This window comes from Saimiri boliviensis, chromosome 2 (genome assembly GCF_048565385.1).
Source record: "Saimiri boliviensis isolate mSaiBol1 chromosome 2, mSaiBol1.pri, whole genome shotgun sequence".
Classification (NCBI taxonomy): domain Eukaryota; kingdom Metazoa; phylum Chordata; class Mammalia; order Primates; family Cebidae; genus Saimiri; species Saimiri boliviensis.
Genome location: NC_133450.1, coordinates 64568387 through 64595857, shown reverse-complemented (window position 1 = coordinate 64595857; position 27471 = coordinate 64568387). Strand labels below are relative to the sequence as shown.

General features: G+C 51.1%; 1 protein-coding gene across 2 annotated transcripts in view; it reads right to left on the bottom strand.

The window, feature by feature from the left end:
• The window catches only part of GPR68 (G protein-coupled receptor 68), a 32573-nt gene extending 10358 nt beyond the window's left edge, over positions 1-22215 (bottom strand). The window contains exon 1 of one of the 2 annotated variants that reach the window (XM_010350570.3): positions 22057-22215. The gene's annotated coding sequence lies outside the window, so the exon portion shown is untranslated. Of the gene's footprint in view, positions 1-246; positions 5238-22056 lie in introns of those variants that run through there. The other variant, XM_003939860.4, reaches the window with a different exon arrangement.
• Between the last annotated feature and the right edge of the window lie 5256 nt (positions 22216-27471).

The window sequence follows — 27471 nt, the reverse complement described above, 5'->3', positions numbered from 1 at the left end:
AAGCCATTTCTCAGAACCTGAAGCCCAGAAAGGTTAATGTGAAGCGGCGGGTGGGGCGGGGGGGTCAAACTCACAGTCAATTGGGGTGGATCTGAATCCAGAACCCAGGCGTCTAGGCACCAACCTGTTACCTTTGAGCTTTTTGGATCACAAGCAATAGCAAGAAATATACCTGACATCGCGACCACAGATACGAGCACCCACACATCTGTACAAAGCAACAAACTTCCCCAAAGCAATACTTACCCTACTTCTTGCCACGCACTCTGATCGTTTCTATTCTATTTCGGTTTTTAAAATGCAGGTCATGAGCTACGAAGTTGATTTACTGACCCACGAATGGGTCACAACCCGCAGTTTGAAAACACCTGGCTGGACCCGCACCTGTGCTTTCCAGCTTCTCCTAGAGCCTCCGGGCCCCAGGAAGGCGGCGTGGTCTCTGCAGCCAGGTGAGGAGCAGGCAGCTGCTGAAATCAGGATGAAGGGAGTCATCTGAGGGGGCACTCTGCCTGCCCCAGCTGGGCTCTGCCCTCAAACCTCAGACAGCTGGGCTTTCTGCAGAGGCTCTGCAGGAGCCTGGGCACCCTTGCAGCCACGACCCCAGCTCTCCGTCCAGCGATTTCCCGCAGCCTGAACCTCCCAGCTCCGGCTAGAAAATCCCCAGCTGGAGGCTGCCCATTCCGGAGCTGAGGCAGAATCATGTGAACTCCAATCTGGTGTCAGGCTGGGCGGTTGCCGAGGAACCACTCGCCCGCCAGAGGCTGAGGGCGGTGGAACGGCTCCCTTCACGCATCCTCCCCAGCTCTCCGTGCTCACCGGGAGTCAATGAGCAGCAGCTGGGAATTCGAAAGCCTGAGCTAGGGGCGGGTGCCCTCAGATCTGTGTTAGGGGTGAAAGAGGAGGGGGTGTGCTAATTCTACCCACTAAACCACCTTCGAGTACCTACAGGATACCAGGATCCAGGCAAGGGTAGGGGAAGCTGCCAGCATTTGGGTCAGTAGAGTTCAACCCTGGCCACACGCTTGAGAACATACCTGGGGGCCTATAAAAAAAACCCATGCCTGGGCCCCACCCAGGGCTGGAGAAATCACGCTTCCTGGAAGTGAGGCGCCAGCATCAATGGTTTTAAAGCTCCCTGGACCGTCATAAAGAGCAGTGAAGGTGGGGAACCACGGATGTTGTGAAGCAGGTAGGATCCTGTTTGGCACAGCAGCAGAGCGAAGGCAGTGGAGCCAAGGCTCTGGGCATGAGTAAGGATAAGGTGGGCACCAATGTTTTAAACTGTGTCGGTCCCCAGAGCAAGGACCAAGCCCAGGGCTCAGCCCACAGGGGGCCTTCTGGCTCTCAGGAGCATTTCCAAAACTCCCTCCCTCACACACAGAGCACGGAGGATGGAAGGCGCAGCAGGGCAAAGACTCTTGACCAGGGAGGGCCCGACAGCTAAAAGGTGCTAGAGCTGTGGCTGGAAGCTGCTGCCGACTTCCATTGTCATGCTATTTGGCTTAACCATCCCTCTCCAAGGCAGTCTCCTGGGAAGCTGAGTATAAGCTACATTGCCAGAGCCAGGAAGCCTACAGACCCGGTGCAGGGGCCCGCTGGGGGCTCAAGTGAGTTCTTCCTGCCAGAAGTAGCCAGAGCCCTGTTCTTGGTCCCTGCTCTGGGGACCAAGTTTAAAACATTGTTGCCCATCTTATTCATGCCAAGACCTTTGGCTCCCCTACCCTCGCTCTGCTGGTAGGGGTCTGAAGAAATCCCCTTCGGTGGGTCGTGGGCCCTCAAAGCAAAGGCTACCACATAGCAGGCCTTTAAAAAACTGTTTCTGGCCAGGTGCAGTGGCTCACACCTGTAATCCCAGCATTTGGGAGGCCGAGGCGGGTGGATAACCGGACGTCAGGAGTTTGAGACCAGCCTGGCCAACATAGCAAAATCCTGTCTACTAAAAATATAAAAATTAGCCGGGTGTTGTGGTGGGCACCTGTAAACCCAGCTACTTGGGAGGCTGAGGCAGGAGAATCACCTGAACCTGGCAGGCAGAGGTTGCAGTGAGCCGAGATCGAGCCATTATACTCCAGCCTGGGAACAAGAACAAAACCCCGTCTCAAAAAAAAAAAAAAAAAAAAAAAAAAAAAAAAAAAAAAAAAAGTTTCCTATGTCAGTTGCTTCTTGTAGGCCTTGAAGCAAAGGCTTCAAGTTGTTACAGTGCAGTAGTGTACATTGAGACACACGTGCTATTTGTGTGTGTTGCGGAACTGTGCGGAAGTGTGGCTGGCTTTCCCTGATGTCATATGGGACGACTGGGGGGATAGGAGCATAGGACTGACTTAGTAGTGTCTGCCTGGCTACCCCTAAGACACAACCTGCCAGAGAGCACCTCTGGCCCTCTACGGGGTGGCCTGGCCTAACGGGATGTGCCCACACAGGCTGTCTATACCTGCAGGAACCACTAAGGGCACGGTGTCCCCTTCCTCCCTCCAGCACCCCCAGGGACCGGCAAGCTGCCCCAGCCCCTCTGCCAGCAGCGCCCGCCCTACTGCACTTGGAGTAAGGACCAGCCTTCGGGATGAAGAAGGAGGGGTGACACTTTCTTTGGTTTTACTCAAATGGTCTGAGCCCACATCTTTGTGAAATGCTGGCTCAGTAAAAGAAAAAAGAGCCCATGCTGTGCGCCGTGCTCTATTTTGGGCTGGGATTTTGTCTTTATCCTAGAATCGGAAGGGAAGACTAGAAGTATTAGTGACATAGCAGCGGCCTGAGGAGTCCTGGAGGCCCCATAACCACCACCCACTCTGTAAACCTCTACGCAGGGGTAGTGAGTCTATCATAGAAACGCAGCTTCGCTGGCTGCAGTGGCTCGCACTTGTAATCCTATCACTTTGGGAGGCTGAGGCGGATGCTTGAGTCCGGGAGTTCAGCCAGGGCAACATGGCAAAACCCTATCTCTACAAAAAATACAAAAAACTTTAGCCAGGCATGGAGATACACCCCTGTGGTCCCAGCTACCAGAGAAGCTGAGGTGGGAGGATCGCCTGAGCCTGGGAAGTCAAGGCTGCAGTAAGCCATGATTGCACCACTGTACCCCAGCCTGCGTGACGGAGTTCGACCCTGTCTTAAAAAAAGGAAAAGAAAAAGAAAAAGAAACATGGCTTCAAGAGCAGGCCCTGGCCCCTCTCCTCCCAGCCAGGCTTCTGCCCTTCAGCCCAGAGTGGCAGAATCCTGGGAGTGGCCACTGAGCAGAGGGGACCCCTACTCGGTGGCTCCTCCCTCCTGGAAGGACATATGGGCCTAAATCGGGCCGGGCTTGCCACTTGCATTCATTTTTTCACTCTTGTTCTCTCTCTGTCTTTCTCCCCCATTGCCCCCTACCCAGGTAGTCGTGAAGCATTATAGACCCCCACCAGGATGGCAGCCCCAGGAGGCTGGACCGAGCCCAGACATCCCCATCAAGCCTCCAACGTAAACATCTGCTCCAGGCACCTGGGTGGGTGGACCTTTCCAAACATCTCTGGAAGCTACTTTGAGGGCAACAGGGCCCTAGGTCATGAGGCTTTAGGGCACCCCTGGCCTCCCAGGGGTCCAGACAGCCGGGAGTCAGCATAGAGGATGTTGGGGTCATCCCTGAGCTGATGGCATCATGCAGGGTCTCCAGCACCTGGCAGCAACTCCATGGTCACTTGGCGGGCAGCACAGGGTGGAGGGAGAGTCAGAGCATAGGTTCTGGGTCAGACTGGGGAGGTCAAGTCCCTACTCTACCCCTCTCAGGCTATGTGATCTTAACATGGTTTGGCTGTGTCCCCATCCAAACCTTATCTTGAATTCTAGCTCCCATAATTCCCACGTGTTGTGGGAGGGACCCAGTGGGAGGTAATTGGATTGTGGGGTGGGTCTTTCTGGTGCTCTTCTCATGATAGTGAATGTCTCATGAGATCTGACGGTTTTGTAAAGAGGAATTCCCCTGCACAAGTTCTCTCTTGTCTGCCACCATGTAAGACATGATTTTCACCTCCTGCCTCCCAACTCACACAGAACTGTGAGTCCATTAAACCTTTATTATTATTATTATTATTTTGAGGTGGAATCTCACTCTGTCACCCAGGCTGGAGTGCAGTGCTGTGATCTTGGCTCACTGCAACTTCCACCTCCTAGGTTCAAGCAGTTCTCCTGACCCAGCCTCCTAAGTAGCTGTGATTACAGGTGCCTGCCACCACACCCAGCTATTTTTTTTTTTTTTTTTTTTTTTTGTATTTTTAGTAGAAAGGGGGTTTCACCAGGTTGGCCAGGCTGGTCTCAAACTCCTGACCTCGTGATTCTCCCACCTCAGCCTCCCAAAGTGCTGAGATTATAGATGTGAGCCACTGTGCCCGGCCAAACCACTTTTTTGTTACTTTAGTTTATCTTTTTGAGGAGCGAGACTCTGTCACCCATGCTGGAGTGACACCTGAGCCCAGGAGTTCAGTAGCACGATCTCGGCTCACTGCAACCTCCACCTCCTGGGTTCAAGCAGTTTTCCTGCCTCAGCCTCCCAAGTAGCTGGGACTACTGGTACGTACCAGCAAACCTGGCTAATTTCTGTATTTTTAGTAGAGACATGGCCAATATGGTGAAACCCCATCTCTACTAAAAATACAAAGATCAGCTGAGTGTGGTGACCTACATCTGTAATTCCAGCTACTCAGGAGGCTGAGGCATGAGAACTGCTTGAACCTGGGGAGGTCGAGTTTGCAATGAGCCGAGACGGCGCCACTACACTCCAGGCTGGGTGACAGAGCAAGACTCCACCTCAAAAAAAGGAAAAAAAAAGAAAAGAAAAAAGAAAAAGAATGGCTCTGCTGGAAGCATCAGGGACCAAGACGAATAGCAGGGAACTCCCTGATGTGTCTGGCACCAAGGCCCTTGAGGGGTTAGAGAAGAGCATGGGACAGCTTGATACCAATGGTAAAGGCAAACGGCCTTTACCATCTCCTGAGCATGCACTTTGCACCAGGTGCTGTGCTAAGCACCTTCCCGATCCTTTCTTTTAATCCCTACATCAGTCCTGTGTGGCAGAGATTATCCTGTTTTACAGATGAGGCAAATGACACTCAGAAGCTTAAGTGACTTGCCAAGGGTCACACAGCTGGTAGCAGCGGGGTTGTGATTTGAACTCAGGGCAGTCTGACTCCAAAGACATGTCTCTTGACCACTGTTCCAGTGTCCTACGCTACTGTAATAAATGTCATAAACTTAGGAGCAAAAAACAACATATATATATATATATATATATATATATATATATATATTTTTTTTTTTTTTTGAGGTGGAGTCTCGCTCTGTCACCCAGGCTGGAGTGCAGTGGTACAATCTCGGCTCACTGTGACCTCTGACTCTTGGGTTCGAGCAATTCTCCTGCCTCAGCCTCCCAAGTAGCTGGGATTACAGGCCCGCCACCACACTCAGCTCATTTTTGTATTTTTAGTAGAGACGGGGTTTTGCCATGTTGGCCAGGCTGGTCTTGAACTCCTGGCCTCAAGTGATCCACCTGCCTTAGCCTCCCAAAGTGCTGGGATTACAGGTGTGAGCCACCACGCCCAGCCAAAACAACATACATTTCTTATCTGGCAGTTCTGGAGGTCAAAAGCATGACATGGATCATACTGGCTAAAATCAAAACTGCAGTCTATAGGGCTCCATTCTTCCTCGAGGCTCTAAAGTCCATTTTCTTGTCTTTTCTAGCTTCTAGAGGCTTCTAGCATTCCTTGGCTTGTGGCATCTTCCATCTTTGAAGCCCATAAGTTGATTGAGTCCTTCCCATAGCACATCTCCTGCTCTGACTCTCATGCTCCCTCTTCCACTTTGAAGGGTCCTTCCTTGTGACAATGCTGGATCATCTCTTTACTTTAAGCTCAGCTGATTAGCAGTCTGAATTCCACCTGCTGCCTTAATCCCCCTTTGCCATGTAAGGTAACTCAGTCACAGGTTCTGGAGATTAGGAACTGGAGCTCCTTAGGGAGGGCATTATTCTGCCCCGCACACCCACCATGTGATACTTAAAACCCCGTACAGTGCTGGCTGGAAGAGCTGGCTCATGCCTACAGTCCTAGTACCTTGGGAGGCCGAGACAGTCAGATTGCTTGAATTCAGGGGTTTGAGACCAGCCTGGGAAACATGGCGAAATCCCATCTCTACAAAAAGTACGAAAAGATCGGTGGGTGCAATGGCATGTGCCTGTAGTCCTAGCTACACAGGAGGCTGAGGCTGCAGAATTGTTTGAGCCCAGAAGGCAGAGGTTGCAGCGAGCCAAGATCTCACCTGGACAACTGGAGTGAAACCATGTCTCAAGCAAAACAAAACAAGACCAAAAGCCTGCTTGGCTTTTATAGCGCTGCTTCTCAAATGGTAGTGTGCATGGGTTATACATCTCCCAGGAATCTTGTTATTGTAGTTTCTGGTCCAGTTCCATAGGTCTGGGGGCAGGGCCTGAGATTCTGCCCTACTAACCTGAGCTGAGGACCACCTTTATCTCTTGTATGCTGTAATGCTGCACAAATGTTTGGACTAAATACATACTTGATAATGGAAAGGGCCAGGCATGGTGGCTCATGCCTGTAATTCCAGCACTTTGGGAGGCCAAGGCAGGAGGATCAATTGCTTGAAGCCAGGAATCTGAGACAGGCTGGGCAACAAAGTGAGATCCTGTCTCTAGAAAAATTTAAAATATTAGCTGGTTGTGGTGGCATGCACTTGTAGTCCAAGCTATTTGGGAGGCCAAGATGGGAGGATCCCTTGAGCCTGAAAGTTTGAGGCTGCAGTGTCCAGCCTGGGCAACAGGGAAAGACTGGAAGGAAGGAAGGAAGGAAGGAAGAAAGGAAGGACAGAAGGAGGGAGGGAGGGAAGGAGGGAAGGAGGGAAGGAGGGAGAGAGGGAAAGAAGAAAGGAAGGAAGGGAAGGAAAGAAGGAAGGAAGGAAGGGACGGAGGAAGGAAGGAGGGAAAGAGGGAAGGAGGGAGGAAGGGAGGGGAGGGAAGGAAGGAAGGAAGAAAGGGAGGGAGGGAGGAAGGAAAGAAAGGAGAGGAAAGGAGGGAGGGAGGATGGGAGGAAGGGAAGGAAAGGAGGAAGGAAGGAAGGAAGAGTTGAGTTCTGAGTGTTTTTATCACTGTGGTACAAGAGAGCTGGGACGAGGGCTCCTCACACACGCTTCACACAGAAAGAAGGTGCCTAAGGTTCTGAATGACAAGCGGGTGCTGAGCAAGGGGATGCAGGGTAGGTGCTCACCTGCCTCAAGCTGCCAACATATGCCAGGCATTGAGCTTTCCATAGGCTGCCTTGATGCCTCACAGCGACCAGCCAGGTAAATATCATCCCAGCGTTACCACTGAAATCTCAGGGCTGTCCAAGACCAAGGGTCCCACAGCTGGCAAGCAAGCCGCAGTGCTGGGATTCAATTCAAGGCCTGAACTCACTGTGTTTTCATTTTTAATTAATTAATTAACTTTTAGAGATGGGGTCCTTGATCTGTCACCCAGGCTGGAGTGTAGTGGTGCGATCATAGCTCACTGCAGCCTCCAATTCCTGAGTTCAAGCAATCCTCCTGCCTCAGACTCACCAGTCACTGGGACTCAAGTATTTGCCATCACACCCAGCTCGCTGTATTTTTTAAAAAAATTTTTAGGATATTCAAGGGATTCGTTCCATCATTGCATTCATCGATTTTTATTTTTATATATTTATTTTTTGGGACAAGTCCCTCTCTGTCACCCCGGTGGAGTGCAGTGGCATGATCTTGGCTCACTGCAACCTCCACCTCCTGAGTTCAAGTGATTCTTGTGCCTCAGCCTTCCGAGTGGCTGGGATTACAGGTGCACAACACCACGCCCAGCTAGTTTTTGTATTTTTAGTAGAGATGGGGTTTCAGTAGGTTGCTTATGCTGGTCTTGAACGTCTGAGCTCAAGCCATCTGCCTGCCTTGGCCTCCCAAAGTGCTGAGATTATAGGCGTGAGCCATCACCCTTGGCCTACCCTTGTATTGTAACATTCACCAATGTAATGCATGGGAATATGTATGACTATTGGTTAATGCCTATCTTCCCCTTTAGACAGGAAGCTTCCCGGGGAAGGAGAAGCTGGGTCTATTGTGTTCTTTGCCAGGGAAAGGGCACACCAAAAACATGTCGAATGTTTGGGTAAAGAAATGAATCTAAATTCCACCTCTTCCTGTAGCCTGCTGGAAGGCAGCATGGCTATAATTGAAGTCAGCAACTAACAGTCTGGGGGAGACAGTCAGGACAAGGCACCAGGAAGAGGGTTGGTTTGGACTCTCAAGGTGTGGGTGGGTGGCCTTGCGTGGAAGTGCATTTCCACGATAGCCTGCTGCTGAACTAGGGGCTTCGGCCAGGAGAGTCTGTGGTCTGAGAAGATCTGAGCTGTGCGGGGTATCTCTCCTGTCTGCAGCTGCAGCACAGACCACAGACCTGGACGTTGCCATGGCAACCCCTGGGGCCTGCCGCCCCCACTGCCTGCAGAGTGCTCCAGCCCATCAATTAATAACCTAATAATGTATGACAACAGTCACTCCAAACACACAGGAAGCAGCCCTCTCGAGAAACAAACAGACTTCTCCAGCAACTCAAGAGCCTCGAAGATGCTCATTACACTCAACCGTGGGCCACTTGCTCAAATCTACTTTCTTGAATCCAAATTGCTTTCTCATTGGCTCCTCCCTCTTGTTTTTCAAAGGCCCGGGGTTGACAAAGCTGGGGACTGAAGCCTCAGAGGTTCCAGAGAAAAGGATGCTAGAGAGGTCGTCGGGTAGGGTGCCCGCTCCCTCAGCCCTGCCAGGCCCAGAGACACTGATGCCGACCAAAATAGACTGTGATAAGGCCCGTATCTCTGCCTCTGCAGGGCCTCTCCTGGGAGAAACACTTCAACTTTTGCAAGAGATTAATTCATTCACCACCATGGCGCCCAGAAAAAAAAATGCAAAGGAGAAGACTCAAGTTGTGGCAGACCTAAGATGGCTGCGAACTGTTTGAGATTCTCCTTGTTAAGAGGTGGGGGGTCTCGGTCCCTGCCCTGGAATCTAGGCAGGCCCTCTGACTGTCTGGCCAACAGAATAGAGTGGAAGCGACACTGCACCAGTTTCTGAGGCCAAGCCTGAGGAGACTGGCCCTTGGCATTTGCTGTCTTTTGGGATTAATTGTTCTTGAAACCTAAGTGCCATGCTGTGAGGAAGTCAAGCAGCCTTGTTGACAGGCCCACATTGAGTGGCGCCAAATCCTGGCCAGCAGCCCCTGCAGAACCCTGAGCTGACAGCCAGGTTCGACCTGCCTGCCACACCAGTGTGTCATCTTGGAAGAGGACCCCCGAGCCCCAGGAGGTCCATCTCAGCTGATGCTCCCAGGAGCAGAGATGAGCCATCTCCACCAAGCCTGGCCCAAATCACAGATTTGTGAGCAAAATAAATGCGCTATTTTAAGCTAATATCTTCTTTTTCTTTCTTTTCTTTTTCTTTTTCTTTTTTTTTGAGACAGAGTCTCACTCCGTCACCAGGCGCCAGGCTGGAGTGCAGTGGCACGACCTCGGCTCACTGCAACCTCCACCTCCCGGGTTCAAGCAATTCTCCTGCCTCGGCCTCCCAAGTAGCTGAGACTACAGGTGTGTGCCACCATGCCCAGCTAATTTTTTTGTATTTTTAGTAGGGAGAGGGTTTCACCATGTTGGCCAGGATGGTCTCCATCTCTTGACCTTGTGATCCACCCACCTCGGCCTCCCAAAGTGCTGGGATTACAGGCGCAAGCCACTGCGCCCACCCTGACCTACTATCTTTAAATGTGGTTTGTTATACAGCAATAGATAACAGGAACATAAGTATTAGTTGTCCTCCCAAATCACTTTAGGGCCTACCAGGTGCTGGGTTCATTCATATAATTATTTGATTTCAATTTTTATAATAATTCCTTGAGGTGTACATATTATCATCTCCACTTTCCCTATGAGACACTAAGGCTCAGAAAGTTCAAATATCTTGTTTGAGGCCAACCAGCTAGGAACGATGAAACAGAAACTCTGATGCTAAAGCTCATTCCTCTACCACCACCATCATCATCCTCATCAAGGCTAGTGCTAAGCGCTCCTCCTTCCCTCCGGGGTCCTCAGTCACCAGCCCCTCTGTGGGCCCACCCACTGAAGTCCACCAACCTCTGGACACCTGCATACTTTGTATTTGTTGCCTTGAACCTGTTTTTCACTTTGTTTCCTGTTGGCTGAGTCTTCTCTTCCGACCATGTGCACTTTACCCAGAAGCATTCAGTATAAGAGTAATAACAGGAGTGGGCGGAGCTGATATTCAGAGGACACTGCAAGGCTTTCAAGGTAGGATTTCACCTGCGCAATCCCATAACCACCCTACTATGATGCTCATTTCACAGGAAACTCTGAGGCTTAGAAAGAGGCAACGTGGGCTAGGCGTGGTGACTCACATCTGTAATCCCAGCACTTTGGGAGGCCGAGGCGGGTGGATCACTTGAGGTCAGGAGTTTGAGACCAGCCTGGCCAACATGGTGAAACCGTGTCTGTAAAAATACAATAATTAGCTGGGTGTGGTGGTGGGCGCCTGTAGTCCCAGCTACTTGGGAGACTGATGTAGGAGAATCTCTTGAACCTGGTAGGTCGAGGTTGCAATGAGCTGAGATCGCACCACTGCATTCTAGCCTGGGCGACAGAGCAAGACTCCCGTCTCAAAACAAAACAAAACAAAACAAAACAAAACAAAACAAAACAAAACAAAACAAGGCAACTTGGCCAAGGTAATGGCTCTAAAACATGGAAGAGCTGGGATTGGACCTAGACTGTCTGGTTCTGGAATTGGCTGGCAACTAGTCACACAGTCCACAGCTCGGCAGTGTCCAGCCCCACTTCCACCGCTGAGCTCAGGAATGTGTCCCTCCCTCCTTCTGGAAGTGATCCTGTGTGTGGAGGTGGGGGCAGAGGGAGTAAAGCCAAACATAACCACAGTGTCACGGATTTGCAGACTCTCAAGTCAGCCTCGCACTGCAGTGAGGTAACAATGGCTGATAATTTTTATCTCGGTTTTACGGAGGCTCAGCCGCAGCAGTGACCTGCCCAAATCTACACAGCCTCGGGCTGCCGGGCGGGGCTCTCTCCCCTGCCTGTGCCCTCTGGCCACCGCAGCCCCTGCTCTCCAGCTGGAGGACCGCCGGGAGGACCACCTGGATCCTGCTGCCTCAGTCCGGCCATTTGCTTGCCAGAGTAGGGGAGGGGGGCCTGCAACCAGCGACCCCACCCGGCGCTGCCCGTGCCGACCAAGCAAGCAGTGGGCCAGCTGTCCCCTCCTCGGTGGCAGGGGGTGCTGGTGCTATCCGTGTCTCAGAGCTGCCCTGAGGGCCGCGCAGATCTGGGGGACAGAAGGGCCCAAAGGGACTCGGAATGGCCGGTGCGGCTGGGCTCCGGGAAATGAAGGGCTCGGAGTCATCACCCCACACTTTGTGTGGGGGCGGGAGTAATTACCGGGTGGCCGCGGAGCCAGCCCGGGGGGTGGGTGGCTGCTAACCCGGGCGGCGACCGCAGGCGGAGACGCCCCGCCGGGGAGAGGGACCGGGCCCCGCCGGCGCTGGCGGACAGACACCCGCGGTCCCGGCCCCGCCACGCCCCTGCGGCCCCGGCTCGGGCCGCGCCCCGGCGTCGCACGCTCAGGTGCCTGCCCCCGCCCTGGCCCGCGGGGCGCTCAGTGGAAGGCGCTGAGACCCCAGCCTTCGCCTGCGCGGCGCGGGACTGAGGCGCCGGCCGCTGTCACCCCGCGCCCCCTCGTCCTGCCGGCGCGCACGCGGATGGCGGGGTGGCCTGGGGACGTCCTCGGGTCCCTTCCTGGGAACGCGGGGCCACTTTGTGCTCCGATTCCACTCCCGCGTTGGATACCCGCAGCCCTGAGTGAGGGTCCACGCCCTACCTTTCACCCTGACCACAGTCCCTAGGCTCGGCCCCTGCTGGGAAGAGCCAGGTGGTTCAGGGACCCCCACCCCCACTACCATCCTGCCCCGGGGATAGGCCCTAGAGGGGAATGAGGCACAGAGAGGGCAAACGACTTGCCCAAGGTCACACAGGTAGTAAGTGGAGGCCTCGGGACTCGAATCCAGGCAGGTGGGTACAGAGCCCTCCTCCTCCCCACATCCTGTCCCAAGCCACCCTTGGCTGTTTCCTCTGCTCCTTCTACTCTTTCACAACTGCATACCTTGGCTCCTGTGGCCCCCCCAACTCCAGAGACCTCCTGTTTCCCATCTCCTGAACTCCTGCCCCGGTCTTAAGACTCTAAATCACTTTCGAACCTAGGGAGCATTCTTGGCTGCCCCAAGCAATGTGTGCTAAACCCCGATGGGTACCCTTGGTCCCTTTCCAGAATTGCACTGCGGCTGGGGTCGCTGGCACACAGCTGCCTCTCTACATGGCCTTTGCCCTCAGCCCAGTTATCCTGCTCAAAGCAGGGTGCCCCCATTCCTATCTGTGAAATGAATGTCTGGAATTGTCACTGCAGGAGTCTGCAGAAGTCTGGCGGTTGTCAGGACAGATGGTTGGGGTCAGGGAGAAGGGTGATTGGAACTGCAGCGGGGCAGGCAGGAGAGAGAGAGCACCATCTCACCTGCTAACACCTCCGGATGGCTCAGCGCTCCTCGCGGTGTGACTCAGCCTCTAGGTGAGTCTCCGGGAGGATGGACAGTGCGTAAGAGGACAGAAGTACCCTGGCAGGGGAAGACGGGAGAGCAGGAGGAGGCAGAGGGACGCACGGGGAGTGAGGAGGCAGAGGGATTGGCTCTTCCCACTGGACACTAGCCCCATGATGTCCCGGCAGGCTCAGAGGCCGGATCAGCCTCCTCTGCTGGTCTTCATTTTGAAATTCCTCCTTCTTAGAACGTCTTCACAAATGGAATTTTCTGGGTTGACTATTCATGCCATCGAAGTTCACATCTGCTTTCTGAAAGTCGCCAAACTGAATGTAGTTGTGAATAGTTTGGCATTGAAAGCCCAAGTGCTGGAATTTGAATTCCAGTTGTACTACCTACTAGCAGGTGACCCTGGCCGAGCCTCTTAACCCCCCTGTGCCCATTTCCTTGTCTGTGAAATGGAGACATGAGGTCAAAAGAGGGCTGAGACAATTACATGAGTTAAATCAAGGAAAGCCCTTGACTCAATGCCCAGAACATGTGAGGATTCGATAGACGTTAGCTGTTACTATCATTGTCATTGGACATTGCAGATATCCTGTTATTTGCGGCTCTTATCATTTATGTATTTATGTATTTATTTTTGAGACAGGGTCTCACTTTGTCGCTCCCCCAGAGTACAGTGGAGTACAGTGGCAGCTCACGGCAGCCCCAGTTGCTCTTATCTTTTAAATGGTTCCTGTGTCCTTAGTGCCTGTACACGCTCTTTCATCCCCAAAACAAGTGGTTTTATTCTCTCCATTTCACAGACCAGGAAACTGAGGTTTCATAAATTGCCTGAGGCCACTCCATTCCCAAGTGACTGAGCCAGGACTTGACTGGAGTTCTGACTCTGAAGCTGTTTCTTCCAGTGACTCTGTTCTGCTTCATCTTATCTCTCTAGGAAAAAGGTGGGCTGTTTGAAAGCTCATTGCCAGTTGCTAGATGGAGGACTCTTGACTGTCAGGAGAACAGAGCATGCCCTGTGGGAAATGTATTACAGAATGAATCCTGCCAGGGCTACAGCACTGCACTACCCCAGGGGAGCCGTGTATGCTATAACCCACCAGTTGGTGGTCCCTAGAGTTGGCGCAGTGTGCCCGTTCTTGGCGGCCCTGTCTCCTCCCTCTCTTTTCTTTTTCTTTTCCTTTTCTTGAGACAGAGTCTCCCTCTGTCACCCAGGCGGGAGTGCAGTGGCATGATCTCGGCCCACTGCAACCTCAGCTCCTTGGGTTCAAGCAATTTTCATGCCTCAGCCTCCTAAGTAGCTGGGATTACAGACACGTGCCAGCACGCCCCAGCTAATTTTTAGCATATTTAGTAGAGACAGGATTTCACCATGTTGGCCAGGCTGGTCTTGAACTCCTGGCCTCGAGTGATCCACCTGCTTCAGTCTCCCAAAGTGCTGAGATTACAGGCGGGAGCCACCACGCCCAGCTATGCCTCTCTTTTTCTACCCCCCATTCTCCGTTTACAGGTGCCTAAACATATCCAGTGCCTTTCACAGTCTTAAAGCTGTTAAATTAAAACAAACTCCCTTTTGATCCATGCTTCACTTTTTAGAGACAGATAGTATGGCTCTTATTATAGTTACTTAAAGATCTGGAACTGGCCAGTGGAGTCGGCAGAAGCTTGGGCTGTTGCCAAAATACAGACTTGGGATTTCTGACCATGCTTCCCCTAAGAAAATGCTGGATCTGGAGAACCATATAGAAATTCATCATGTTGCTTGCAAAGTCACTTTTGGCTGGATTTTGCTGTTTCTTGGTGTCAAGATGTCCAGTCCTTGGCAGAAGCAACAGAATTTGTTGTTTTGTAAGTAAAACCTGGCCTTACACGCAACAAAACAGCTCACTAATGGTAAAATGAAGCACACGTTTTCTTGCAGAACCTTCCTGAGCCTAGACAATGTAAATTACGACCCGTCCTCTTGAAATGCTGATTGGAAATGCTGCACTAATAACTATCTTTCTCGCCCACAGAAATGACCTCCCACATTGGGCTGGGCTCCAGAGACAGTCTGAAATTCACCACTCCCAATGCAAGTGACGTTTGCATCCATTTCTTCTTTTCCAGTCTCTTGTGGGTTTTTCTTTTTATCTTGGCATCTCTAAAGGCAGAATCTCTACACAGAGCCCGAGGACAACTCATTCACTGCATTTCCCCAATGTCAAACCCAGAGTGACACACTGCAGGTGTCCAGAAAATGGCAGCCAAAGAAATGTGTGAAAGAGGTTCCCGCACCAGAAGGGAGCTGCATACTTTCTATGCACCTATCCAGATCCAGTCTCCTTCCCCCTAATCTAAGGATTATGTCACCGGCTCCCTGCCCTCCAGGGTCTGCTAGGGTTGGACAGGGAGCACTAACTGGAGATCAGAGGATGGGAGGAGAGTGAAGACCCGGAAATACTGATCCACTCTGCCAGGGTTGCTTCAGGTTGGCTGCTTCCCTTGGCTGAAGGTGTCAGCTCAGCTCCTGTCCAGTCTTTCTCCGGCCCTTCTCTCTGCCTTCCTCCTGCAAGCCTAGGGCTAGTAACAGCTCCCGAGGCATGCCAGACCCCTCCATCCCTTAGGCTCCCTTAGCCCTGTCCACACGTTTGTGTTACTCTCATCAGTTACCCCGCTTAAGGGTATCATCTGCTTCCTGCTGAAGCTGATTGATACTGAAATGGATGCATCAGATATATCCTCACTGCAAACTCATACTAATAGAAGAATGTGCATATATCTCAGAATGCACAGATGATATATTTTTGAAAATTACTGTTTTTCCACTTCGTTCTTCCAATTAGCACAGCTGGCTGGCCTTAGCGGAAATCCCTTTTTATCCCCTAAACAACAGAATGAGTCCCTGCTTCCTCCCGAGCTTCTAGTGTCAGCTTGTCTCAGTCCCTGCGCAGGCCTTTGCCTTCTCTTGCGGATCCACCCTGTCCTGTGCTTCCTGTCATCGTGAGCGTTCTAGAGCAGGGCATCCAGCTGCCGAATCAGGTCGGTAATTTTCCTTTTGGGAAATACTCGCTGATGATGAGTCAAGTACCTCTCAGGACAGTTTCAGGCAGAAAGAGGCTGGTTTTCTTTCCTAAGAGTTATTGCTTCTGGCATCAACCACACTCCAGTAGGCTCAGGACTGAGCTGATGAATGGGACAACCTGATGACCACACTCCCATCCAGCTAATCCGAGGGCTCTCAGACTGTGACTAATGGGGACATCTGAGGGCAGAACGTTTGGAGGCCAGGGAGGAGCAAGTCCAGACAAAGTGTGAGCGCACACATCTGGAGGCCTGGGGAGCCCATGTCACATTCCTGGCTGGGCTTGGGACTCCAGGTGGAGGAAGGCTTCAGGTTGGGCTTGCTCGGGCTGAGACAGTTTGGGAGTGCAGGGGACTTGGGCATCTGAATGCCTGGGTTTGAATTCCACATCTGTTGCTTTTCGGCTCTGAGAGCTCTGGCAAGTTATGCAGCTTCCCTAGGCCTTGGTTTCTGCCTCTTTAAAATGGGGCTGACATGAAGATTGGTGTAAGAATCACATATAAAGGTGCTGTCAATAAATCTACTTGAAGGCTGGGTGTAGGTGGCTCATGCCTGTAATCCCAGCACCTTGGGAGGCTGAGGTGGGAGGATCACTTGAGGCAAGGACTTCGAGGAGGAGCCCGGGCAAGTCTATAGCCATAGCCATAGCAAGACCCTGTCTCTATTTAAAGAAGAAAAAAAAAAAAAAAAAAGGAAAGGAAATAAATTAATTAAATGGAAGTGTGGTTGACATAGAAACCAGGATATCAGCTTCGCCAGGTCCAAAAATAACAGGTTATGCTGGGAAGGCACAAGAGGGGGCTTTGCTGATGGACGTAGCATGGCCCAGGCCGGGGCTGTTCAGCCCTGGTCAGCCTCCGCCTTTGTTCTCCGCTGATGGAGAATGGCCCCAATCCTGGCTCCCCCACTAATTGGCTATGTGACCTTAAACAAATGGCATACTCTGTGTGCCTCAGTTTCCTGATATGCAAAATGGGGATAATAACAGTACTGGGCCAGGCGTGGTGGCTCACACCTGTAATTTCAGCACATTGGGAGGCTGAGGCAGACAGATCATTTGAAGCCAGGAGTTCAAGACCAGCCTGGCCAACATGATGAAACCAGTCTCTGCTAAAAATACAAAACTTACCCAGGTAATGCCCGCTTGTAATCCCAGCCACTCGGGAGGCTGAGGCAGGGGGATCGATGAAAGGAGGCGGAGGTTGCAGTGAGCCGAGATTATGCCACTGCACTCCAGCCTGGGCAACACAGCAAGTCTCCGTCTTGAAAACAAAACAACAAAAACCAAAACAACAAGAAACAGTACTGCGCGGGGTTGTGGTATCAACTGAGTAAGTATGAAACTCTTAGAACGGTGCCTGCCCTAGGAGTGCTCAGGAGTAAATGTTAAGCCGTGCCTTCATCCCCTGATGCCCATGGAAGGCTTCTGTGTTCCAATCTGGTTTAAGAGTGTAGGCTTTTTTGTGGCAGTGAGCTGGCTACACGGTGATTACTTTTCTTTGATTTGCTACGTAAGATTTGCCTCCTGTGGGGCTCATAGGACTTGGTGTGTGGATGCTGGGGAAGGACAGCGATAGATTTGAGTGGTATTTGGCACACAGAAACTTTTCCAGGCTTAACTGCCTGGAAGCCCTAAAGAGAACCATCGGCAGCTCTCCCTCCAGCCCTCTTCGATCACGGCTGAGGTGCCTATAATGAGCTGTGGATGGTGGGAGTGTGAGGAAGGGCTGAAATGTCAGAGCACTGGCAGAGAATTTGTAGCCTAGACAGGGGCCTCACCTAGAAAACCCTGGGGAAAATTCTCCTCCCGAGCTGGGCTTCAGATCTTCTTGGCCTGTTCCAGGCATCTTGAGGGCAATAATGGAGCCAGAGAGGCAGTGTAGCCTAGAGGCCAGGAAGGTGCACCCTGGAACCCCACTGCCTAGGTTCAAATCCCAGCTCTACCACATGGCAAAGTTACCTAACCTCTGTTCCTCATCTGTGAAATGACAATGACGGTACCTAACTCATGGAGTGTCATGTAATGTGCCTGGAGCAGTAAATGTCAGCTACTAGGAATATTCCACCAGCCAGCGTGTCCTGTGACTACCAGGGACAGCTACTGTGGTAGGCAAAGCAACATCCCTCAAAGATGAGTGTGCCCTTGACAGGGTGCGGTGGCTCACGCCTGTAATCCCAGCACTTTGGGAAGCTGATACAGGTGGATCATTTGAGGTTACGAGTTTGAGACCAGCCTGGCCAACATAGTGAAATCCTGTCTCTACTATCTCTACTAAAAAAAATACCAAAAAAAAAAAAAAATTTATTCAGTCATGGTGGTACATGCCTGTAGTCCCAGCTACTCCCTATTCTCTCAAGGCATGAGAATCACTTGAACCCAGGAGACGGAGGTTGCAGTGAGCTAAGATCGTGCCGCTCTACTCCAGCCTGGGCAGCAGAGGAAGACTCTGTTTAAAAAAAAGAAAAAGGAAAAGAAAAAGAAAAAAAGATGACTGTGTTCTCATCCCCAGTACCTGTGAACACGTTGCCTTACACATTAAAGGGACTTTGCAAATGTGAAAAGACTTTGAGATGGGGAGACAATCCTGGGTTATCAAAGTGGGCCCAATGTCATCACAAGGCAGAAGAGGGAGGCAGAAGAGAGAATCTGAGTGATGCAGCGAGGGGAGGGCTCCATCATCCATTGTCAGCTTTGAAGATGGGAGGGGGCCACAAGCCAAGAAATGCAGGCAGGCCTGAGATGCTGAAAAAGGCAAGGGAATGGAGTCTCCCCTGAATCACCACAAAGGACCTGGCTGGCCCTGCTAACACCTTAATTTTAACCCTATGAGACCCTATTCTCGCCTCTAGAATTCTAAAATAATGAATGTGTGTTGTTTTAAGATGCTAAATTGATGGTAATTTGTTCCACAGCAACAGGAAACTAATATAGCTGTTGAGCCCCAACACAGCTGCGTCCTTGGAGGGTGGCCCAAGTGGAGCCACTCCACAGTGTTTCCTGAGTACCTGTGGTGTAGGTGTCACCCACAGCCCCTGCCCTCGGGAAGTGTGGGGAACACACTGGACCATGGAACTGAATGCATCCTGGGTATACATATTGCCAACCATGGAAGATTCAAGGGCAGGAGGGCTCAGCGTGGATCTCTTGGTTAAAAAAGGCCTCTGCAGAAGCTGGACCCTTGGCAGGGCTTTGAAGGATGGAGGGTTTAGATAAGGACAGGAAGGAGGGCGGGGAGAAGGAAAGAAAGGCACAACTGAAAGGGGCCAACAGGATCCAAGTCAGGGAAGCTGACTCAGTTATTCGTTCATCAGCTCATTGAACACCTGTGCTCTAGGTTCTGCGGCTGGGGTAAGGCAGGTGCCAGGACGGTGAGGTGAGCAAGACAGATCTAGTGGTTGTTCTCATGAAATTTACACTCAGGAGTGGAAGACAATAAGCCCTTGCAATGAAACATCTTAAGCGTTACAGCAGGAGAGGTTTAGCTTGTGAAGGGCACATCAGGGTGGACTTCCTGGAAGAAGTAGCCCTTTAGTTGATAACAAGATGAACTGAAGATTTGTTTTCTATCACTCCAGGCACTGCTGGGTACTCTGTGCTCAGCAGGTACTGACTGAAGGAGTCAGTGATTTTTATTATTCCCTGTGCAAGCTTTTTTTTTTTTTTTTTCTTGAGACAGAGTCTCACTCTGTCACTCAGGCTGGAGTGCAATGGCACAATCTCTACTCGCTACAACCTATACCTCCCAAATTCAAACAATTCTCTTGCCTCAGCCTCCCGAGTAGCTGGAATTACAGACATACACCACCACACTCTGCTAACTTTTGTATTTTTAGTAGAGACGGGGTTTCACCATGTTGGTCAGACTGGTCTTGAACGCCCAACCTCAGGTGATCCACCCGCCTCGGCGTCCCAAAGTGCTGGGATTACCAGCGTGAACCACCACGCCCGGCCCCAGTCCTTTCTTAATCTGTTTTATCACACTAAGGAGAAAGCCTCACATGGGTGCTAGAATGTCTTTAACCCCTCTCATCCTTGCTTATCTCCTTTTGTAGCCTAGAGATCAGGCCTCAGGTATGTCCCCAGCTGCTAAAGTTTAATAACACCGCTGCCTTAGTTCCTTGCTTTCATTTGTTTTATTTGCCCAGTCCCTTGCTTTTATTTGTTTAATTAGCTTCCTTTGTGGCAAAGGGTACTGATTTTTTTTATTTCTGGAAGTAGAGTATAATTTCTTTTTTAAAAAAATAATGTATTTGTGGCCGGGCGCGGTGGCTCAAGCCTGTAATCCCGGCACTTTGGGAGGCCGAGGCGGGTGGATCACAAGGTCAAGAGATCGAGACCATCCTGGTCAACATGGTGAAACCCTGTCTCTACTAAAAATACAAAACAGTAGCTGGGCATGGTGGCACATGCCTGTAATCCCAGCTACTCGGGAGGCTGAGGCAGGAGAATTGCCTGAACCCAGGAGGCGGAGGTTTCGGTGAGCCGAGATGGCGCCATTGCATTCCAGCCTGGGTAACAAGAGCAAAACTCCGTCTCAAAATAAATAAATAAATAAATAAATAAATAAATAAATAAATAAATAAATAATGTATTTGTGTAATAGAACCAAAAGTGGGGTGTTCCCCCTTGCCCTGGAATTGACCACTGGGTCCAGGTCCTCTTCAGTGCTGGGGCCTGAACCCACTCCCCTATCAGGACTTTCACCAACAGCAGCCCCCACACTTCACAGTATCCACCCCGCAACACACACAGTCAGTACTGGGGAGGGGGAAGTAGGAACAGGGGTTAGAGGGAGAGCAGCTGGAGGCTCTGAGAGTCTCTGAGAGCTGGAAGCGGGGCTACTCTCTTTAGAAGGTGGGTTCCTATCTGTTCTCTGTACTCAGTCAGGAGCCCCAGGGGTTAATCGGAGGTAACAGGATTTGTATCTCAGGGGCCTGGAAATGATGAACTCTGCCCAGGAAGTTGAGAAGCGCAGGTGGTATCTGAAAATAGTGATGGTAAGACATAAGTTTCCAGTTTCCATTTTTGAGTAGAGGTCTCGCGGTATTCCAGCTCCCAAGGTAAAATATTCAAATAAGAACATTATGTGTATACCAGACATGGAATATATGTATATCCTTCCCCTAGTAATGCTCAGTAATAAATGTTAAGCCATCCCTTCATTCCCCTGGTGCCCATGGAAGGCTTATGTGACCCCACTCCCCAATCAAGACTTCCACCTGGAACTTGAAGGGGCTGAGGTTTCCTGAAACTGGTTAGATAGGAAGACCGGGATGAACACAGCAAGAACAACATTCTGAGAACAGGTATGATTGGAGGATAATGGGCAGGGAGGAGCCACACCTCAGCCACACCTCAGGAGCCAAAGCTCCTGGTCTTTTTACTTTGGGTGGGAAGTCAGGGAAGCCTTCCTGGAAGAGGTAATTCTGAACTGAAACCCAAAAGCGACTAGATCCTAGGACTTCTCTTGGTGACTGGTGTGTATGATGCTGTGGATACGGAAGGTGCCCTTGAATGTTGACGGTGGGGGCTTAGGGCTTTCTCATTGGTCCAGGGGTGTATTGCCCGGGGCCTCTTAGTTTGATTCAGATCATCTTGGGCAGGAAGGAGAAGCAGGGCAGCCTTCCCACTGGCCACTCTGAATAACAGTCTGTCTCTAATGTAGAGTGAGTTTCATGGGCAGTGACCAGCTCCCTCCACCTCAAACCAAAGCCCAGCAGAGTGCCCGTTTTGCTGAATAAATGAATGAAGGATAAAACAAGACAGTTAAACAAAATGTGTGAGAAGTGCCTGGCACCAGGCGGGCATTCAGTAAATGTTAGTGTGCCTCTCCCTCCTCTCGCCTCTCTCCTCCCTCTGGGCCACGGTGGCATGGCATTTCCCCAGCTTTACGGGATGCCACTGAACCCAGACCTCCAGCCCGGGCGCAGGTCCTTGGACGACTCCTGCAGTGCTCCTCTCTGTGCCTCAGCTGCTACTATGTCCTCAGGGGGTCCGGGCAGTGCTGGACTTTTGAGATCCGCCCCCACCCCAGGAACCCTGGGCAAGGGAGCCCCTCTGGCCTGCCGTCCCCCTAAACACCACCCCATGACACCCTGAGGGTGGCAGGCCCCTGGGCCCCAAGAGCCCCATCCATTTGTTTCCTAGCGCAGAGACCTGCCCCAGTCCTTCTTCCGCTCCGCTTCCCCCAAAGGCCTCTTTCCACAGAGCGGATTTGAATTTTCTGCCCCGGGAGCTGGCGGGGAGCCGGCCTCGCTGAAGGTCAGCTGTCCCCGGGCGGGCGCGTCCCTATGCTGCCGCCGCGGTCCGCCCTCGCCCCGGCCGCCCGGGAGCACTCACCTCTGTCGGGTCCCGGGTGCAGGAAGCGCGGCTGCGGCTCCGCTGGGCCCGCGGGAGGGAGTGGCCGCGGGGACGGCGCCTGCGGGGCGTGGCGGGACCTGCGCGGCGCTCGCTGTGCGGGGTCCCCGGGCGGGAGGCGGAGGCTCCGCCGCCCACCCGGCCGCGGGGACAGAGACCAGGCCCCGCCGGACACCAGGGGGCGCGGGCGCAGGCCGGCAGGGCACCCGCAGCCCCCACCGGCCTGGGGAGGGTGCGTGTCCAGGGACTGCTCCTGGGGGCTCGGAGGGGTCCGGGTTTCCCTCCCTGCCGGCCAGGCTACCTGGATCCCTGCCGGATCTATTTGTGGTCTCTTTGCGGGAGGGGAGATGGGGAGCAGGTGGCTGGTTCTGCCTCTGCTCTCAGATGTGACACGATGAACCCAACTTCGTGGGGCTGGGACAAAAGGCTGGAGCTTGGAGGGGGTACATTTCTGTGCCCGACTTCGGACTATGGACTCTGCCCGGTGGAGATCAGTGTCCCCCATACGGATGGAGAGGTGATGGGCTTGCCCCCGGGCCTGGGGTCTGTCATTCCCCAGGCCCACTCTTTCTGCTCTCTCTGGAGAAGGGCAAGGAGGGAGGGTGGAAGGTGAGGGAAGAGCCCGGACAGAGTTTCCCTGACTCCAGACAAGCCAGAGGGGCCATTCTCTGTGCCTTGTTCCGGAATTGCCTTGTTCGGGAAGAAGATCACGTCTTTCAAACCTAGGCTCTTCCAGGGCTGAGTTCGGGGGCAGCTGAGCCTGCGGAGGCGAGTTGTTCTGCTCTGAGCCTGCCACTGGGCCTGCCTCAGCAGACCTTCGGACTGGGATTCCTGTGACCCTCCTGCCCACCTGGTACCCCTCCTCTAAGGCCATTCCTGGGGCCAGGAGGGCAGAAATGAGAGGGAAACAGCCCAGGACACAGCCAGCAGCCGGCATAGCTGCACACAGCAAAGCTGGAGGGATGGTTAGCTCTGCAAAGCCCCCAGCTTCGCTTCTCTTCTTGCTCCTTCTCCTTTGGTCATTTCTGCTTGGTCCTTCTGACTCTTCCCCTGCAGCCCAACCCTAAGAGGCGGTGCTTCCAGTGCCGGAGCTGACCTGTGCTGGCTTGTGGAAACACATCAGTGAATTTCCAGGAGTTTTGCAAGCCAGTTGTTCAGCACAGCCGTCATTAAAAATTAACTTAAGTAAACCTACCATCAGGTAAGTTACATGAAAAGCAAAGGTAATACTCAAGACTCCCCACTTCCTAATTATTTTACTTGTACCCATGCTTTCAGTTTACACCTATTGTATCTGTATGGTGGTATTACATCGTGGGGTGCTACGGCACATCTCTTTCTGGTGAAGGAAATCCCAAAATATTTCACCCCAAAATATGGCTCCCTGGTACAATGAGTATTTTGAATTCAACACCTTTAGAGATCAATAAGCTGGAAGAAAGTTTCCCCCATCTACAAAAAGAAACGACTGCATCAGCAAGAGGAGCAGTGTTCTCGTACTCCCCCCACATCATCTCATCATCCATTACAGCAAAGACAACCCAGAATGTAAATACATCTGAACAGACCCGTTTTCAAGACAACGACTTGAAAGGATCGTATAAATTCCAAAGAATTTTACAGGTTATGTTCTGTTGCCCATCCAGTCATTCTCCTTAGTAATCACTTATTGCCCCTCAACAGAATTCTTCTCCCCCTCCCATAACCTGCTCTGCCAGGACCTGAGACCCCACTCTGTCTGTAATCTCAAGATAGTATGTAAGTTTCTGGACTTCACTAGAGGGGGTCTAGTCTTTATTCTGAAGCCTCTCATGTATACATGTTAAATCTGTATGTCTTCTCCTCTTAATCAATCTGCCTCATGTGAGTGATTTTTCAGGGAATCTTTAGGGGCCAAGAGCTTCCCTGGCTAGTTCTGTGTTTAGTGATGTGTTCAGTGCTGGCAGCTTGACCTTGGCCATGGTGAGAGTACTTACACCACAGAAATTGGTAAATCTGATAAACTTGGGCTTATGTTTTTTCATTTCATTGTCTAGTGTTTCTAGACTTAAGAATGATAGAGATGCCTTGGGTGATTATGGTATGTAAATTATATCTCTATTTTTTAAAAGTTGAGATTTTTTTAATTGCAAGATTGAGACCGGCCTGGCACGGTGGCTCATGCCTATAATCTCAACACTTTAGGAGGCCAAGGTGGAGAGATCACCTGAGGTTGGGAGTTCGAGACCATCCTGACCAACACGGAGAAACCCCGTCTCGACTAAAAATACAAAAATTAGCCAGGCTTGGTGGTGCATGCCTGTAATCCCAGCTACTCGGGAGGCTGAGGCAGGAGAATCATTTGAACCCAGAAGGTGGAGGTTGTGGTGAGCCAAGATCGCACCATTGCTCTCTGGCCTGGGCAACAAGAGTGAAACTCCATCTAAAAAAAAAAAAACAACCAAGATTGAGACCAGTTCTGTGTTTGGTGATGCGTTCAGTGCTAGCAGCTTAACATTGGCCATGGTGAGTGTCGTTAGTCCACAGAAATTGGTAAATATTATAAACTTAGGCTTGATTTATGTTTTTCATTATCTAGTGTGTCTAGACTTATGAATGATAGAGAAGAATGGTGAATATTATGGTATGTAAATTGTAATTCAATTTTTAAAGAATAATGTGTTGCGTCTGTAGCCATTACAAGGAGAATAGCACAAAAAATTGAGGAACTATTTGCTCTGCATTCAGAAACTACCACCAGGTGAAACAAAGTTACTCTTGTTTTCAGTGAAGTTCAGACATACATCTTTGACTTGCTTCCCTTTCATCTTACATGGGAATATAAAAAAAATTACCAACCACATGCATGTTGGAGCTACGCCCATTTGTCAGTTGCAAACACAGGTTGGCTGCAAATATGAGAGTTTGGAAAATATCAGTGAGCTTTCTATGAGAATCAATTGGTTGTATGGATTTTACAGTAACTATTATTGTATGTTTTATTATTTGTAAATTGTTACGGATAAGAGTCAAACTCTGGCCAGGCATAGTGGCTCACGCCTGTAATCCCAGCACTTTGGGAGGCCAAAGTCGCAGGATCACTTGAGATCAGGAGTTTGAGACCAGCCTGGGCAATGTAGCAAGACCCCGTCTCTAAAAATAAATAAATAAAAAAAAAATAGCCAGGTGTGGTGGCATGTACCTGTAGTACCAGCTACTCAGGAGGCTGAGGGAGGAGGATCACTTGAGGTTGCAGTGAGCCACAGTCATACCACTGCACTCCAGCCTGAGGGACAGCATGAGACCCTGTCTTAGAAGGAAAAAAAAAACAATATCCAGCTACAACTTGGGTATTTCCCAGCCCCCAGGTCACATACCACACCAGTGCAGAGGGTGGGGCCCTGGAACTCAGGAGAGGGTGTGATCTGGGATGCTCTCTTAGCCACAGGACCCCATGGTACTGCTGAAGGGGGTCATGGCTTGGGATTGGCTGTGGAGGTGAGCGGGGTCTTAGCGTTGAAAGCAGCCGATGGAGGAACAGGACACCGGGAAGTGTGAGGGTCAGGCCAGCATCCTCTGGATGTGTATGGGGCCTGAGGGGTGGTGGGGTGGGAATACAAAGAGGCTTCGCTGTGGAGGGGAGGATGGTGAGCTGTGCTGGGCATGTTGAATTTGAGGTGCATTTGGGACATGCAAGTTGTAAATTCAGATCTGGAGTTTTGGAGGAGAGGTGGGGGCTGCAGATACAAGTTTGGAGCCTCTGGGAATAGATGGTAATTAAAGTTGTGGATATGCCTGGGCTTGATGAAGCATGATCAAGGGGGCTGGATGTGCCTCTAGAGAGGACCTAGCCTGCAAAGGGCTGGCGTACAGAGCACTTTCCACATAAGTAACTCCATCTTAGAAAAAGACTCCATCTTACACTTAATAAGGCACTTCGCCAACAGGGACCACATGTTTTACCTGATCAGTAAAGACTGCATCCAGCCAGATAAGGACATAACCAAGCACACTCCTCCACCCAGTCCTCACCAGAAGACTCTGTGACCATAAAGAGAGCAAGACTTCAGCTGCTCGAAACTGCCGTCTCAGCTGACATCATCTTGCTGTCACTCCTGATAAGCACCTAGCATCTGTCACTGAAGGCTCTGCCCACATCAAAGAGTCTGCCATTCACAACAGCCAAGATGCGGAAGCCGTCAAAGTGTCCATCAACAGATCAATGGACGGAGACAATGTGGCACATGTACACGACGGAGTACTACTCAGCCATAACAAAAGAACGAGACGTTATCTTGCAATAAGGATGGATCTGGAGCTCATTATGTGAAGTGAAATAAGCCAGGCACAGAAAGAGAAACTTCACATATTCTTATTTGAGGGAGCTAACAATGAAAACAACTGAACTTACGGAAATTGAGGGTAGAAGGATGGTTATCAGAGGTTGGGCAGGGTAATGGGGTGGGAGGGGAATGAGGATGGTTAATGAGTACAAACATGTAGTTAGTTAGAGTAAGAACTAGTATTTGATCACACATGGTGACTACAATCAACAATAACTTATTGTACATTTTTAAATAACTAAAAGAGGCCAGGTACAGTGGCTCACACCTGAAATCTCAGCACTTTGGGAGGCCAAGGAGGGCAGATCATTTGAAGTCAGGAGCTCGAGACCAGCCTGGCCAACATGGTGAAAACCCATCTCTACTAAAAATACAAAAATTAGCCAGGCATGGTGGTTCACACCTGTAATCCCAGCTACTCGGGAGCCGGAGGCAGGAGAATCCCTTGAACCTGGGAGGCAGAGGTTGCAGTGAGCTAAGATGGTGCCACTGCACTCTAGCCTGGGCAACGAGAGCAAAACTCCATCTCAAAAAAAAAAAAAAAAAAGAGCACCAATAAAAGTCTGGCCATGGCCGGGCGCTGTGGCTCAAGCCTGTAATCCCAGCACTTTGGGAGGCCGAGGCGGGTGGATCACGAGGTCGAGAGATCGAGACCATCCTGGTCAACATGGTGAAACCCCGTCTCTACTAAAAATACAAAAAATTAGCTGGGCATGGTGGCACGTGCCTGTAATCCCAGCTACTCAGGAGGCTGAGGCAGGAGAATTACCTGAACCCAGGAGGCGGAGGTTGCGGTGAGCCGAGATCGCGCCATTGCACTCCAGCCTGGGTAACAAGAGAGAAACTCCGTCTCAAAAAAAAAAAAAAAAAAAAAAAAAAAGACACACACGTGTGTGGACCTGGTTATGCCTGACCTCGTGCTGCTCAGGGTGTGGCCAGTGCAGAGGGAAGTGTTCTAAATAGGAAGGTAGCCTGAGTCAGGGCACCTCCTGAGAAGTGACAATGAGGGCTGAGAAGTCGACTCTGGATTACTGACCTTGGCAGGAGCTCTCCTATAAAACCAATAGGATCAAAA